The sequence below is a fragment of the Sceloporus occidentalis genome, unplaced genomic scaffold (assembly GCF_023333645.1).
Source record: "Sceloporus occidentalis isolate IW3139 unplaced genomic scaffold, rSceOcc1.0.p SCAF_101, whole genome shotgun sequence".
Lineage (NCBI taxonomy): Eukaryota > Metazoa > Chordata > Lepidosauria > Squamata > Phrynosomatidae > Sceloporus > Sceloporus occidentalis.
In genome coordinates this window covers 2,455,001-2,470,900 of record NW_028317081.1, presented here as the reverse complement: position 1 = coordinate 2,470,900, position 15,900 = coordinate 2,455,001, and the positions used below count along the sequence as shown (strand labels likewise).

Here is a 15,900-nt window from a genome sequence, read left to right as displayed (position 1 = left end):
CCAAGATAGCGGGCCTGTCCCACAAAAACTGGCACTGTTCGGTGGTATGCTGTTGTCAAGTACATACTTAATACTAAATTAGAATGATTTTCAGAATATTTAAGTAAGATTAAAACTTACATAAAATAGGAATGCCTGTAAACATTCCAAAAGTGTCCAGTAGGCCTTTGTAAGGGTGGAGATACAAGCTACATTTTAACACAGATTTCAGCTTAGGTAAAATAGTCCATTTATTTTCCTATAAATAATGTTTTGTTTTTTAAAAAAAAAAAAACAGTAAAAAAAATTGCAAGAAAAATATTCTAAATTAATCCAGTTTAAGCTTAAACCTCTAAAGATTAGTGTATATTTTGAAAACCCTAATTATGTGACTAAATTATGATTATTTTTGTACACAAGCTCTGTTCTGTTACACGGTGTTCTTTTTTTCTGCACAGCCATAGTATTCTGGAACCCCAGGGTCAGATGCCTGGATATGAATGTCAAATGCCAGGAAATGAATAAGGTCAGATAGCTTAACTCGTCCCCTATAAAAGCACACAAAGTCTTCTGTATTTTCTTAGCTTTATTGGAAAAGTCACAGAAATAAAGGCACTTGTTGGTTGTATAGTGTTGGGAAAGTGCTTCTCTAGAAGAAGGTGCTTTGTTATGAGTGGAAGTGCTTCTGCAAGGGGAAGGTAAAAACGGATTGCCTTGCAAGGGAGAAGATAATCAGAACCTGTACTCACAGAGGCTGCTGAGATAGAATGTCCAGGGGAGAGATACAGGGGAACAGGAAAAACACCAAGAACAAACCAACTACAGAAAAGTTGCAGGGGAGGAGGAATAGCCCAATCTCAGCTATGAGAATTGGAAAGTTGCCAGGGCAACCAGCCACTTAAAGGGAAAAAGGGAAATAACAAAATAAACAAACTTGTTCCATGACACATAGCATGAAAGAAGAATGTGTTAAATACATACTAACTCTTTAAGGGCTTGCCCTGTTCCGCTTTGTTTAATCCTCTGATAAAGTTTGTTTTATTGCCCTCTATTCCTTAAAACCTTTCTATCTTATCGCCTTTCCTGTTTTTATTTTACACATGTACCAAGGGCTTCAGGCGTATTCAATACTTTTTTCATTCCAATGTTTCACCATTAAAGTAGCTGTAGATTGCTTGTAAAAGACTTTGATAAGACTTCAGAAACGTGTTTCAAATAGCATACAAATAATAAGTAAATAACCTTTTCCGTAACGTAAGACTTACAGTTTGAAGATGAGCCCTAAAAATTATTTTTGCTTTTTATTATGTGACTTTTCCTAATAATTAGTTTCACATCATACTGAAACCAATCATTACTGTGCACAATTAATAAACTATAGTGAATAATAATGGTGTACATAATTAAATTACTTAATTTAATGAAACAAATAATATTGTATCAATGTGCCATGAGAGTGTGGTATAACTGTAAAGCGCTTAATACAAATATACGTACATACATACACAAGATTAATGACACTTTCATAAACACTGTTTGGATATTACAAATATTTCATTAAAACGCTACTTATTCACTTTTCATCACTGGCACACTAGCTAAAAAAAACATTTAAATATTGCATTTTTTTAATAAATGTATTTCTCTGGAATGTTAACATTAAAATGCTTGATAAAAAAAATAATTTCATTAAACTATGCAAAGTTACACACACACACTATGTGTGTGTGTGTGTGTGTAAAATGTTTGTTCCTTTGATTATATTTACATATTTTCTACTAAATAATGTACAAATATGTACAAATATTTTATTTATTTATTTTTTTAATCAAAATTCTTCAAAATAATTTGAACACATTTTTTTTTATTTATATGCCGCTCCATAGTACTTCCACACATTTTTATATCACAAAAAGAATAACGACAATGCATTTCAGATATACCTTAAGATTCAAAACATACTCTGCACCCAGTCCCTGTATAGCATTGCATTGTAATAATCATTTTCCATATTCCCTGGCTCTAGAGGATGCATGTTTCTAAAAAATTCTACTGTCTGATACGGTTTCATACATTATTATTATCTTGTATTTATTAAGTGCCAACAAATTACGCAGCGCTGTATGGGGCAGTTAATACATACATAGCAAATATACATTAATACATAGACAAATCAGGAGATGAGAACTCTGCCCATAAGCTTGCTGTCTAGCCTTATGGTACTTTTATACAAAGTTCCAGGCAGGAATGTTGGGCTTTTGGGGGCCACAAGAGCTTACAATCTAAAGGAATAGTATGGGTAATTAAAACAAAAGGAGAGGGTAATGACAATAGGCAAATATGGCAAATTTAGAACTAATATTGCAGAGAACTTTACATAGTATCCCATATTATTTGTATTTGTGTTTAATAGAAACACACTAACCATGTGCTCTAAAATAAAGAAATATGTCCTAATTATATATTAATATATAATATATATATATAATTTATAATAATTCCTGGGGTTTAAGCTTAAAGCCTGTGTAATACCATGTTTAGTATAATTTTCTAAATACCTGGGTTACGCACAGCAATGAAGAGTATGAGTAATGAGATTAACAACATGCGCAGTAACATGTATAGATTCTTACCTTCATGTTGCTCAGATGGATTTTGCTGTGAGGGACGTATCTGCATCCCATTTAATGTGTGTAGAGGGTGCTCTCAGCATCCTGTTATTTTTGCTGTGTCCACCCACTCTTTGGTTCCCTCATCCATCTAATTTGCCTTTTGCCATTTGACCCCCAGCTGTTTTGTTGACAGAGGGGTAAGTAATTGTATAGCATTTAACAAGATAAGAAACAGCCAAGTAACATGCGAATAGCTGCACTTATTTTCTGATTTCTCAGGCTTTAGATATATTAGGGAATATTCAACCTTCAGAGTTTCTCGATGTGGATTTTCATACTTGGGTAAGCCATTTTAACATAGCCAAGATAAACATGCTCACTTCAAAAATAAGGTAGACATTAGGTACCGATGGAACACAATGCTACCTCCCAGAGAAATATATTTTGTGTAGTGTGTTGTTAGTGGTGTTAATGAGAAGAAAAAAAATATTTTCTTCACGCCGTCTAATTTACAAACACATTTTCTGTTGTTTCTATATACATTGTTGTAAGATTTAGGCCCGTAGAATAATTCTAGACAATTAGCGCCTTAGAAATCTACATCCACCAACTCCAGTTGATCCTCAAGGTCATGTAGGCCAATTTTTTTGTGGCTTCCTTTTGATTTTTAACAAAATAGTAGGTATCTAAGAAACAAAATAGCAATACTCCCCTCAATAGATAATAGTGATTTCCCCAAATATACAAATTTCATGTTGAGTTAAGATGTACCTCTCTCTGTCTATATCCATGGTGGCAGAAGGTGAGAATTCATTACCCCAACTCTTTATTGATATGTTGGCTATAGTTAAATACCTGATTAGATGACCAATCAATATGAAGAAGCTTAAATGAGTCTGCACTACATTGACTCTGGGGTTGGTTGAGCATTATAGTCCAACTCAGAAAATGGCTGTTGGCTACACTTACATTTTATAATGGCTGCAATCATGTTTGGAGTCTCTGGACTTTGAGCTGTTTCTCTGGCACTTGGGCTTTTGAAACCAATCAAACTGCTCTCCTGTGTCCACTGCCAATTAATCATATGCCTAGTTCCACCTGGTTCTTCTTACTTTCCGCACAATTTTTCATTTAACAAGGATAGCTTGGATAGACCTGAATAAATATGTAAATTCAGGCCCTTATAATGCATAGTGAAAGCAACCAGTTGAGACCACAACTCTTTTGCCAAATCACGCATTAGTGAATACACCCCAATAATTACTATATGAACAGAAGACACAGCATCTGCTTTGAAGAGCTAGCAAATGCGTTCATGATTACATTATTATCACAAGTTAATTCCAGTTAACCAAATGATACATGTACGTCTGGCTTTTGTCTAGTCTTGTTCATGGTCTGTTATCTGTCTGTTTAGATGTGTTCTTTGACCTATGACCTTCTTTATCTTATTTCTTACTGGAATTGGTCTGGCTAATGTACTTGAGTCTTGAAAATGTAATATTGGCAATGATTTCCATTGGAACTTTGTTTCCTGTATAACTCAATGCTGTGCGTGATTGTATGTAATGTATATAAAAATATAGTATATTTACATTAATGGTAATATTGATATACCATTGTGTATTTTTTATTTTATAGACCATTCAAATACTTATATGACCCAGGACATCATCTGTTCCCATTCTTGAGGTATGGGTGAGACAAGCAGTCTTTTGCTCTGCTAGTTGGGGTAAACATAAGATAAACATTTACCAGTCATATAAATAAAGACTACAGACCAAAACATAAGCCTCACCATTTACCAAAACTAATAAATAACACAGAGGGGCAAGACAAGTTTCCCATTGTTGATGTTGATGCAGCAGATATGCAAAAAGGGATTTTCAATGGTTAAACCCAACCATAAAGTATGAGTTTATCGATAAACAATAATATAATGGAAAAATAAATATATAAAAAAAACTTTTTAAAGAAAACTCCAGCTATCACATGCCCTTTAATACATATTGTAGCATGGTGGTCCCTTTAAGTTTTTGTGGTGTCCCCCTTGACATTGCAGGGGAGGGTTGCAATTGATCTTTTTTTTTTTTTTTTTTTTGTTTAGGTTTACTGTAAGTTTTGTTATTGCCTTCTTATGTTTACTATACGAAAAAAAATAATTCAAAAAACATAATTTTAACTTATTGGGTTAAAAAGCATCTGCTTTGTAAAATGCTTGTTTTCGGGTTAGTGTATATCTGGTTTTGTGAAATTTTTTTGGTGTTTTTTTCATGAAAGCACCTCATTTTCTAGATCAATTAACTCCAGTCACTGAGTGGTTTTTTTTCTACAGACTCTTACATTTACCATATTAACTGGTATTCATGATGACTAACTGTATTGTAGTCATTCCATAATGTTGCAACCCAAACTTCACTATTATTATCATGTAGAAATCAGAATGAATTCATTTTTAATGACAGAGCTCTGAAGCAGTGACGGTGTAATTGCATGCATAAGGTCCATCTTAACTAAAACGAGAACCATGTATCAAGACCAGGGAACCAGGAGTGTTTTGGAGCCATATCAGAAACAGTTAAAAAAAACCACCAAAGGTCAGGAATTGTGAAGTGGGGTGCACCTAAACCAAATCAGAAGCGAGAAACAAATCAGGAAACATGCCAAGGATCAATGGTGAAGCCAAGTATTGTCAAAAAGGGAATAGGTGGATGTGGAATCAAGAAAAAGTCACACACCAGAAGATACAGGAGGCACAAAGTAAATGGCTGATACGAGGCACCTGGGCATTTCTGAGATCAGCCAGTAAAATACCCCAATGTGTGCCCACAGCCCCTCTTATGGCAATTTAAGGGCATGATGTGTCATCCAATGTGTCAATGACTTACAGGGATTACGTGGTAGGTCAGACAGCAGCAATGACCATGACATGGAGTGGGGAGGATGGCTGAAAATAGAATATTAAGCAAATACAAAAACCACATAACTGATAAATGAATTTTAGTTCTGGATACAGTTATGGGATTTTTAGATGAGTCTCTTTTAAATATGCAAAATTCATATCTTTTAAGTAGAGTATGCATCTATATATAAGGTATTAAAAAAGCTATATATATTCCATCTTCAGTGCTTTATTTAGTGTTAAGGCTATTTTATTATAGATGAGCACTTGCTGGAGTACCTTTAAAAATACATTTGCTAGCAAAAACTAATAAGAATGTCAATAAGACTAATAATAAAGCTCAAAGTGTTTAGCCAAAGATGTGAGACAGAGTGAGACATAAAGTTATTACATCCCAGGGTTGATATTGCCTCTGGGAAATGATATTTAAAGTTGATTGCAGACTATTTTAACTACATGCAAGGAAATGTTTTTCCTCCGTCCTGTTTCCAAAATGTAATTGAAGGGAATTGTCCAATTTGGTATAGCCTTAGATAATAGTGCTACAAGCAAACTATAACCAATATTTATGTGACATATCAGCAGACAGGAACAGAAGCTGACAAGGCTTAATGGCACTGTGTACGGTGTCTAACACACTTAATATCTTCCAGTGAGCACCACGGGTTGTAGTTTTCAGGGAGTTGAAATTTCCATGGACAGATCAGGTAGACCCTTGGCCTAAAGGAGAGGAGCCTTTATTCAGGGATATCTTTAAAGCAGAAGATCACCATCAACCAGTTGTTTTTAAGGTGATCCATTTTGACTACCAGTCACTGATTCCCCAGAATCCCGCAAGAAGGACTGAACCTGAGTGTCCCGAGTTTTTAATTGTTCATCTAAACATCAAAACAATTCCACTTACTGAAAAACAGGTAACTTTTATGAACACAAAAAATAGAATCAAATGTGAAGGTGATAATAAATATGCCGGATAATGAACATTTAATCATTGTCTGAAAATACACATTTGAAGAGAAGCCTTTTCTGTTCTTCCTCGAAGCTAGGGAGCAGGGCTTTACAGAGGCTTTGTGAATGACTTATTGATAGAGGAAGACATGAGGCTTTTGTGTCTTAAACAGGGACTATATCTCCTTTATGACGACACTTGTCAGGTGTGTCATATCACTAGTATGTAATCATAAGGCCTTTGTACTCAGGTTCCCACTTCCCTTTGGATTTTAACATCAAATGTGCATTGCTCTCCATACCTTCTGTTTCTTGCTTAAATATGTTATGTTGTTATTATTATCCAAAATTGTATCGCCAACTATTATTTTTTAATTAAGTCTTTTGTGATGTTTTCATGCCTTATCATATTTAGACGATATGTTGCATTTTAAAATATGCAAATAGAAAGAAAACTCTAGCTGTGTATAAATGACCCATAAGTATAATCACAGAGTATACTAAAGTAACAAAACTATTGATTTTTTTTCCATAGAAAACGTAATAATACATTGTTAAAATAATCACATATCCCTATAAGTAGTGCATATCATTTTTTTCACAGCAGTACATTTGTTAAAAAGCACTACTAAAGTAATAATGAGCACGACAATCTGTGAAGAAATACAATTAACATAAAACAAAATAATGTTAAAACAAATGTTGTATTTTTGAAGTACAACAGTGCCCCCTGGTGTTAGCTCTTGATCACTAGAGGTGTGCTGTTTCTTAAGCTAATATTAATTAACTATAAACAGATCTACTGCTTATCCCAAATTTTTAATTTTATAGTTCTGTACACCTATTTAATGGCATTCACAGATATAACTAAGCAACCGGTGTCTGTGTGCTGCATGTACATGTTTCCTTGCGTTGGGGTGTCCAGTTAATTTTAAGACTGCACAAACTAGACACAAGAGATTTATATAATGTGTGGTTTTTTTCAAAGCGCTCAGTTGTTGGTGACTTGACATAATGAGTCTTGCTCATCCCTGAGACCTTCTTTCTACTCCTAACTCTGTTCTTTTTTATTCTCATTGCTTAACTCTCACCGGGATGTTTTCTACTTTTCTGTTACAATTTGAACACTTCACCAGTAACGATGCCAGCTCTGTATTTGGACTACATTTTATTCTTGACTCTGGTCAGACTGCTTATAGTGTTTATGACTATTGCCTGAGCGTTGGAAGATATTGTCATAAATTGTATTGTGGATCTCTCTCTCTCTCTAACAATAATAATATCATCCTGATAGTGGTAGACAGATGGCAGATACTATTGGAGGTACACAAAGGAGGGTGCGAGGCCCCTTGCCAAGCTTTCTGAGCTCCCAAAATTGGGACATTGTACAGGAAAGAGTTAGAGAGGAATTTGGGTTCCAAAAGGGGAGTGGTAATTTTCTTTAACAGGGACAGTTGGCAGGTATGTCTTACCATTAGTCAGTAACCAGAGGTAGGAGAGGCACAGGCCTGTAACACACAGGAATGAGGTAAGAAGTGCCTTGCCTTGTTGGTCTGTTTAACCCCTTAATGACAATTGACGGCCCGTCATGACTTTAAACGGGTGCAGAAAGCGATCTATGTTCACTTTCTGCACCCAAACGGTATTGCTGTAATGCCCTGACCTCGAGGCGTTCAGCAACACCGCGATCGGCACTAGGGGCCGTGTCTGGCCCCACCCCGGGCCGTCAGCGTCCACCATACACTGTATGGCAGCGGACGCCCGTTTTTAGGAGGCGATCAACGATCATTACATTACATTTATTTATAAAGCGCCGGCCGATTCCGCAGCGCTGTTACATTCATTAGAACAATTTATAAACACATACAATAACGCATACAATAACAAACTGGTGCAAAGGAGAAGAGGGCCCTGCTCTTGCGAGCTTACAATCTAGTTCGATCACTTCCTAAACGTCAATGGTGTTGCTGAAATGCCTCGATCACGAGGCATTCAGCAACACCAAACACTCACCCCAGGACGGGCTGGGACCCCTCCGGAGAGCGGTCACAACTGCCACTGCAAGTGACTGCGAACTACTAAATGGCGGCCGCCCTGTAAAAAAAACAATGAAGTTGAAATAGTTTGCTAGATGGTCTCCAGACCCTCTAGAGAACTCTGGCTCCACTTGCAGGTTGAATACAGGTACTGCATTCAACCATGCAAGTCAATGGAGCCAAGCTTTCTAATCACAGTGTGATTAGTAAAAATAAAAAAATAAAATAAAATAATAATAAGAAAAAAAATGTTAAAAAAACACAGTAAAATGTAAAAATAATTTCCCCCTGATGTCACCATCAAGGGAATCTTCAAGTTCAAAAAAATGTAAAAACATTTTTTTAAAAAGGCAAAAAAATAAAATCAAATATATATATATATATATATATATATAAATATTTTTGTGAGCAAAAATTCTCACAAAATTCTCGCATGGAAAGAGTTAAAATACTTGTTTGCATTTGTTTGCATATATATATACGAGGGACGTTCAAAAAACTCTATTTATTTCAAAACAAATTACATCAAAAACAAATTACCTAATTTTTCTAAATAGTCACCAATTTTCCCAACAATGTACCAACTTTTTAATGCCATCAGCAAAAAATGTTTTTTGGTTGAATGTATAGCCACTGATGCACCGCTGCTTTCACATCATCATCATGTTGGATGCTTCCATTGCCGCTTGCTTTCAGACTTGTAATGGTGAACCCATGTTTCTTCTGCAGAAAATCATCACCTTCTTCACGATAACGGACCATGTATCAGGAACAAACATCTAAGCGCTTATGCTTTTGCTTCTTTGTCAGCTGCTTGGGCACCCACCTGGCACATACTTTACTGGCATAAATCAGGGCAGTGGCAGATCCTCTGCACCTCTTCAACTGAGCACACATGCCAAGATGAATTTGTGCTCCTGGCACACCTTCTGCCCACAAAAAAGTATGACAGAACGCTGGTCCTCTTTGGTGCAATTTATAAGTTTCGCAGCCATCTTCACCCCACGGTGAAAACTCTTATACTAAACTGCAAGGGCAGCCGTCTTGCCTGACAGAACTAGTCACATGACACGCAAAGACATGACCAATTACTACTCCTCCCGTCTTCACCATTTCCAACAAAAATATAAAAGTGGAAACTTTTTGAACATTCCTTGTATATTATTAATATTTCATAAAATGAATTTGTACATTAAATGCAGATAATAGCAATTCACCATTTTAACAATGTATCATGAAATTACAGTTACATATTACTGTAATAATATATGTAATAAATGCTTTGAAAAATACCCCTCGTCTTATAATCGGGACCTCAAATAGGTCTGACTATGAGACGACTAAGATCCAGATCCCCCGCAGCTGCAGGGGACCTGGATCCTCCTGTCTCCTCCCCTCCCCCGCCCCACTTACCGGTGCTTCTGAGTCCCCGGTGTGCAGCCGGGGCAGTGTGTAGATGTCTACGCGATTCGCGTAGACAACTTTCGCTGCAGCCGGAAGGAGGTGTGGCTAGCAGCGGGGGTTGTCTGCGTCCATCGCGCAGACCTTCCCCGCCTGTCAGAGATCAGGTGCGGGGAATTCTCTCTGACAGTCGGGGAAGGTCTGCGCTATGGACTTAAAAGGGTTAAAAGGCATATCATGGGGCACAGTGGCATATAGGGGGGTATAAGGCATTTCTGGGGCAGATGTGCATAACTGCAGGTGCTTTCTCAATCATAAAACAATTATAAGACGACCCCCCAAATCTGAATATTAATTTAGGAAAAAAAGAAAAAGCCTGAATATAAAACGACCCTATAGGAAAAAAGTTTTACCAGTAAATGTTAATTCATGTAAACTATTTTTTTTAATAAAAGCTATGAGTGAGAAAAAATATTTTGGTAGGTTGGAAAATAGAAGGAAATAAAACCAAAATATTTTTTCTCAATCATTATAATATTATTTTGTTTTTAAGACTAGGTTATTTTTCTGCTCAATAAATAGATCGTTTATGTTATTATGTTATATTATTATTTGGACATATTTTCCAGATAAAATTATCCAGACCTTTTTTAAATTTTTCTAATATTCTCCTTACAAATTAATAAAAAATAATTTAATCGACAATCATTTCTTATTGCTGGATTGATATTTATATCCAGTTCCATTATAAGTGCATATTGGTCTGCCCATGTGATTTCTTATTACACTTTTTTTAGTTTACTTAAAGTAGCAACGTCTCCAAGAACTATATCTATTCTCGAATAGGAGCAGTGGTTTTTAGAGATAGATGCATAATTTATTTCTGTGGGGTGAAGAATGCACCATATATTCAATAATCCAGATTATTTTTTTATAACTTGCTGAAAAGACTGGGGATGCTTTCTCTCCGTTCCCTCATTTTCATCTTTATTTATTGTTTTTTTTTAATCTAAATTTGCATCCAATTTGCACAATTCTTTAGGAGATTTTTGTGTTTGATTGTATCTTGCCGATACGTGGTCACACGTGCACAGATAGTGTTCCAGATTAAAAAGACATTGTAAATTATAATGATATCAAAATGACAACAAATTGTATAAAATGAGATGTGTTTCTGACAATAGTTGTAACTGATTATTCTGGTAGAAGCAACACATAAATCAACTGTAATAATAGTATAACATATATCATACAGTAAACAAATTTACAGCAATCTGAAATATACTGATTTACAGCAGTGAAACATAAGATATTGTATATTTTGCCAAGTAGGTTCCGGCATTTCCTTAACTTCTCAAAAATCATTACGGCGAACCTACGGATTTCCGCTCCCGTTATCTACGCATGCATTCTTGGTATATCATACAATCTGGGAAAAACTCACTCACAGAGGATCTTTGGAAAGTTCAAGATGTTTAATAGTATGCCATGAATGATATTACACAGGGTAAGAATAGATTTTTCACGGTGTGAGCAATAGCAAAAATAGTAAAGGTGGAAGATTTGGTTTGTTTAAGAGCATGGCAACAGGTAAGAACTGACTTTTTGTTTGTGATTCCCTCCTTCTGCTGTGGAAAGTAAGCTAAAGTGAGAGAGTGGTTAGAACTTATCAAGAAACATTAGGTTCCACCAAGATTTGAACTCGGATCATTAGATTCAAAGACTGGTTTATAATACGATCTGAGCAACACTCACAAAACATCATTGGAAAGTTCAAGAGGGTTTAATAGCATGCTATGGGTAATATTACACAGGCTAAGAAGAAGCTTTTTTTGGTCATTCTACTTTTGCGATTTTTGAAGGAAGGTAGTGTGCAAGCGCGTTAAGGCTAAAGATGAGGTCCCACCGAGATTTTAACTCAGATCGCTGGATTCAGAGTCCAAAGTGCTAACCATTACACCATGGAACCTCGCACAAATTTAAACAAAACACATGGCCTGGGCAGACCAACAAACAACAGGGCCAAATAAAAACAACAGATTGTGTTTAGTCTTTTAGCACATGTGTACTGGTTAGAACTTATCAAGAAACATTAGGTTCCACCGAGATTTGAACTCGGATCACTGGATTCAAAGTCCAGAGTGCTAACCATTACACCATGGAACCACATTGAACAAAGCCTCACACGGAACCATACTGAATGAGGCCTCACACAACCCCATCCAGAAAAATGTTCCCTCAACGATGTTTCGTCTTCTGCTTACTGTCCTTCTGTATAAATGGAAAGAAGGTCAAAAGTGGACAAGACTTGTAAAGGAGAACCAGACAAATATTAGGAAATTATTCAAATGCATGCTGGCAGAGAGAAAAGAAAAGAGATTGTCCTTGTGCTTCCTCTACTGGGCCAAATGTTATAGACATTGAAACAAGAAGTCAAATGTTAACCATGTCTTCATTTTACATGTATCCAAAGACTGAAACTGTTACATGATGTTTCATGGTTTATAATACGATCTGAGCAACACTCACAAAACATCATTGGAAAGTTCAAGAGGGTTTAATAGCATGCTATGGGTAATATTACACAGGCTAAGAAGGAGCTTTTTTTGGTCATTCTACTCTTGCGATTTTTGAAGGAAGGTAGTGTGCAAGCGCGTTAAGGCTAAAGATGAGGTCCCACCGAGATTTGAACTCAGATCGCTGGAGTCAGAGCCCAGAGTGCTAACCATTACACCATGGAACCTCACACAAATCTTAACAAAACACATGGCCTGGGGCAGACCAACAAACAACAGGGCCAAATAAAAACAACAGATTGTGTTTAGTCTTTTAGCACATGCGTACCGGTTCGAACTTATCAAGAAACATTAGGTTCCACCGAGATTTGAACTCGGATCACTGGATTCAAAGTCCAGCGTGCTAACCATTACACCATGGAACCACATTGAGCAAAGCCTCACACGGAACCATACTGAATGAGGCCTCACACAACCCCATCCAGAAAAATGTTCCCTCAACGATGTTTCGTCTTCTGCTTACTGTCCTTCTGTATAAATGGAAAGAAGGTCAAAAGTGGACAAGACTTGTAAAGGAGAACCAGACAAATATTAGGAAATTATTCAAATGCATGCTGGCAGAGAGAAAAGAAAAGAGATTGTCCTTGTGCTTCCTCTACTGGGCCAAATGTTATAGACATTGAAACAAGAAGTCAAATGTTAACCATGTCTTCATTTTACATGTATCCAAAGACTGAAACTGTTACATGATGTTTCATGGTTTATAATACGATCTGAGCAACACTCACAAAACATCATTGGAAAGTTCAAGAGGGTTTAATAGCATGCTATGGGTAATATTACACAGGCTAAGAAGAAGCTTTTTTTGGTCATTCTACGCTTGCGATTTTTGAAGGAAGGTAGTGTGCAAGCGCGTTAAGGCTAAAGATGAGGTCCCACCGAGATTTGAACTCGGATTGCTGGATTCAGAGTCCAGAGTGCTAACCATTACACCATGGAACCTCACACAAATCTTAACAAAACACATGGCCTGGGGCAGGCCAACAAACAACAGGGCCAAAAAAAAAACAACAGATTGTGTTTAGTCTTTTAGCTTCCAGTACGTGTGAAAATAGGAAAAATAGTGAAAACCGGGGAAGAAAAACCGGCAAAGTAGAAGCAAACAATGAGAAACTTTTCATTTGCATTATTGGTACATCATATGATCTGAGAAACACTCATAAAACATCTTTGAAAAGTTCAAGATGTTTAATAGTATGCCATGAATGATATTACACAGGGTAAGAATAGATTTTTCACTGTGTGAGCAATAGCAAAAATAGCAAAGGTGGAAGATTTCGTTTGTTTAAGAGGATGGCAACAGGTAAGAACTGACTTTTTGTTTGTGATTCCCTCCTTCTGCTGTGGAAAGTAAGCTAAAGTGAGAGAGTGGTTAGAACTTATCAAGAAACATTAGGTTCCACCGAGATTTGAACTCGGATCATTAGATTCAAAGACTGGTTTATAATACGATCTGAGCAACACTCACAAAACATCATTGGAAAGTTCAAGAGGGTTTAATAGCATGCTATGGGTAATATTACACAGGCTAAGAAGAAGCTTTTTTTGGTCATTCTACTCTTGCGATTTTTGAAGGAAGGTAGTGTGCAAGCGCGTTAAGGCTAAAGATGAGGTCCCACCGAGATTTGAACTCAGATCGCTGGATTCAGAGTCCAGAGTGCTAACCATTACACCATGGAACCTCACACAAATCTTAACAAAACACATGGCCTGGGGCAGTCCAACAAACAACAGGGCCAAATAAAAACAACAGATTGTGTTTAGTCTTTTAGCACGTGCGTACTGGTTAGAACTTATCAAGAAACATTAGGTTCCACCGAGATTTGAACTCAGATCACTGGATTCAAAGTCCAGAGTGCTAACCATTACACCATGGAACCACATTGAACAAAGCCTCACACGGAACCATACTGAATGAGGCCTCACACAACCCCATCCAGAAAAATGTTCCCTCAACGATGTTTCGTCTTCTGCTTACTGTCCTTCTGTATAAATGGAAAGAAGGTCAAAAGTGGACAAGACTTGTAAAGGAGAACCAGACAAATATTAGGAAATTATTCAAATGCATGCTGGCAGAGAGAAAAGAAAAGAGATTGTCCTTGTGCTTCCTCTACTGGGCCAAATGTTATAGACATTGAAACAAGAAGTCAAATGTTAACCATGTCTTCATTTTACATGTATCCAAAGACTGAAACTGTTACATGATGTTTCATGGTTTATAATACGATCTGAGCAACACTCACAAAACATCATTGGAAAGTTCAAGAGGGTTTAATAGTATGCCATGAGTAATATTACACAGGGTAAGATTTTTGAAGGAAGGTAGTGCGCAAGCGCGTTAAGGATAAAGATGAGGTCCCACCGAGATTCGAACTCGGATCGCTGGATTCAGAGTCCAGAGTGCTAACCATTACACCATGGAACCTCACACAAATCTTAACAAAACACATGGCCTGGGGCAGACCAACAAACAACAGGGCCAAAAAAAAACCAACAGATTGTGTTTAGTCTTTTAGCTTCCAGTACGTGTGAAAATAGGAAAAATAGTGAAAACCGGGGAAGAAAAACCGGCAAAGTAGAAGCAAACAATGAGAAACTTTTCATTTGCATTATTGGTACATCATAGGATCTGAGAAACACTCATAAAACATCTTTGGAAAGTTCAAGATGTTTAATAGTATGCCATGAATGATATTACACAGGGTAAGAATAGATTTTTCACGGTGTGAGCAATAGCAAAAATAGCAAAGGTGGAAGATTTGGTTTGTTTAAGAGCATGGCAACAGGTAAGAACTGACTTTTTGTTTGTGATTCCCTCCTTCTGCTGTGGAAAGTAAGCTAAAGTGAGAGAGTGGTTAGAACTTATCAAGAAACATTAGGTTCCACCAAGATTTGAACTCGGATCATTAGATTCAAAGACTGGTTTATAATACGATCTGAGCAACACTCACAAAACATCATTGGAAAGTTCAAGAGGGTTTAATAGCATGCTATGGGTAATATTACACAGGCTAAGAAGAAGCTTTTTTTGGTCATTCTACTTTTGCGATTTTTGAAGGAAGGTAGTGTGCAAGCGCGTTAAGGCTAAAGATGAGGTCCCACCGAGACTTTAACTCGGATCGCTGGATTCAGAGTCCAAAGTGCTAACCATTACACCATGGAACCTCGCACAAATTTTAACAAAACACATGGCCTGGGGCAGACCAACAAACAACAGGGCCAAATAAAAACAACAGATTGTGTTTAGTCTTTTAGCACATGTGTACTGGTTAGAACTTATCAAGAAACATTAGGTTCCACCGAGATTTGAACTCGGATCACTGGATTCAAAGTCCAGAGTGCTAACCATTACACCATGGAACCACATTGAACAAAGCCTCACACGGAACCATACTGAATGAGGCCTCACACAACCCCATCCAGAAAAATGTTCCCTCAACGATGTT

General features: G+C 36.9%; 1 protein-coding gene and 10 non-coding genes across 11 annotated transcripts in view; all 11 read right to left on the bottom strand.

The window, feature by feature from the left end:
- The window catches only part of LOC149283794 (complement component C7-like), a 145,572-nt gene that overhangs the window by 29,427 nt on the left and 100,245 nt on the right, over positions 1–15,900 (bottom strand). The window lies entirely within an intron of this gene.
- TRNAQ-CUG (transfer RNA glutamine (anticodon CUG)) lies at positions 11,776–11,847 on the bottom strand. The gene has a single exon. It is a non-coding gene; the product is annotated as a tRNA-Gln (tRNA).
- TRNAQ-UUG (transfer RNA glutamine (anticodon UUG)) lies at positions 11,973–12,044 on the bottom strand. The gene has a single exon. It is a non-coding gene; the product is annotated as a tRNA-Gln (tRNA).
- Positions 12,550–12,621, bottom strand: TRNAQ-CUG (transfer RNA glutamine (anticodon CUG)). The gene has a single exon. It is a non-coding gene; the product is annotated as a tRNA-Gln (tRNA).
- On the bottom strand, positions 12,748–12,819 carry TRNAQ-UUG (transfer RNA glutamine (anticodon UUG)). The gene has a single exon. It is a non-coding gene; the product is annotated as a tRNA-Gln (tRNA).
- On the bottom strand, positions 13,325–13,396 carry TRNAQ-CUG (transfer RNA glutamine (anticodon CUG)). The gene has a single exon. It is a non-coding gene; the product is annotated as a tRNA-Gln (tRNA).
- Positions 14,065–14,136, bottom strand: TRNAQ-CUG (transfer RNA glutamine (anticodon CUG)). The gene has a single exon. It is a non-coding gene; the product is annotated as a tRNA-Gln (tRNA).
- Positions 14,263–14,334, bottom strand: TRNAQ-UUG (transfer RNA glutamine (anticodon UUG)). Its single transcript has one exon. It is a non-coding gene; the product is annotated as a tRNA-Gln (tRNA).
- TRNAQ-CUG (transfer RNA glutamine (anticodon CUG)) lies at positions 14,808–14,879 on the bottom strand. Its single transcript has one exon. It is a non-coding gene; the product is annotated as a tRNA-Gln (tRNA).
- TRNAQ-CUG (transfer RNA glutamine (anticodon CUG)) lies at positions 15,548–15,619 on the bottom strand. The gene has a single exon. It is a non-coding gene; the product is annotated as a tRNA-Gln (tRNA).
- On the bottom strand, positions 15,746–15,817 carry TRNAQ-UUG (transfer RNA glutamine (anticodon UUG)). Its single transcript has one exon. It is a non-coding gene; the product is annotated as a tRNA-Gln (tRNA).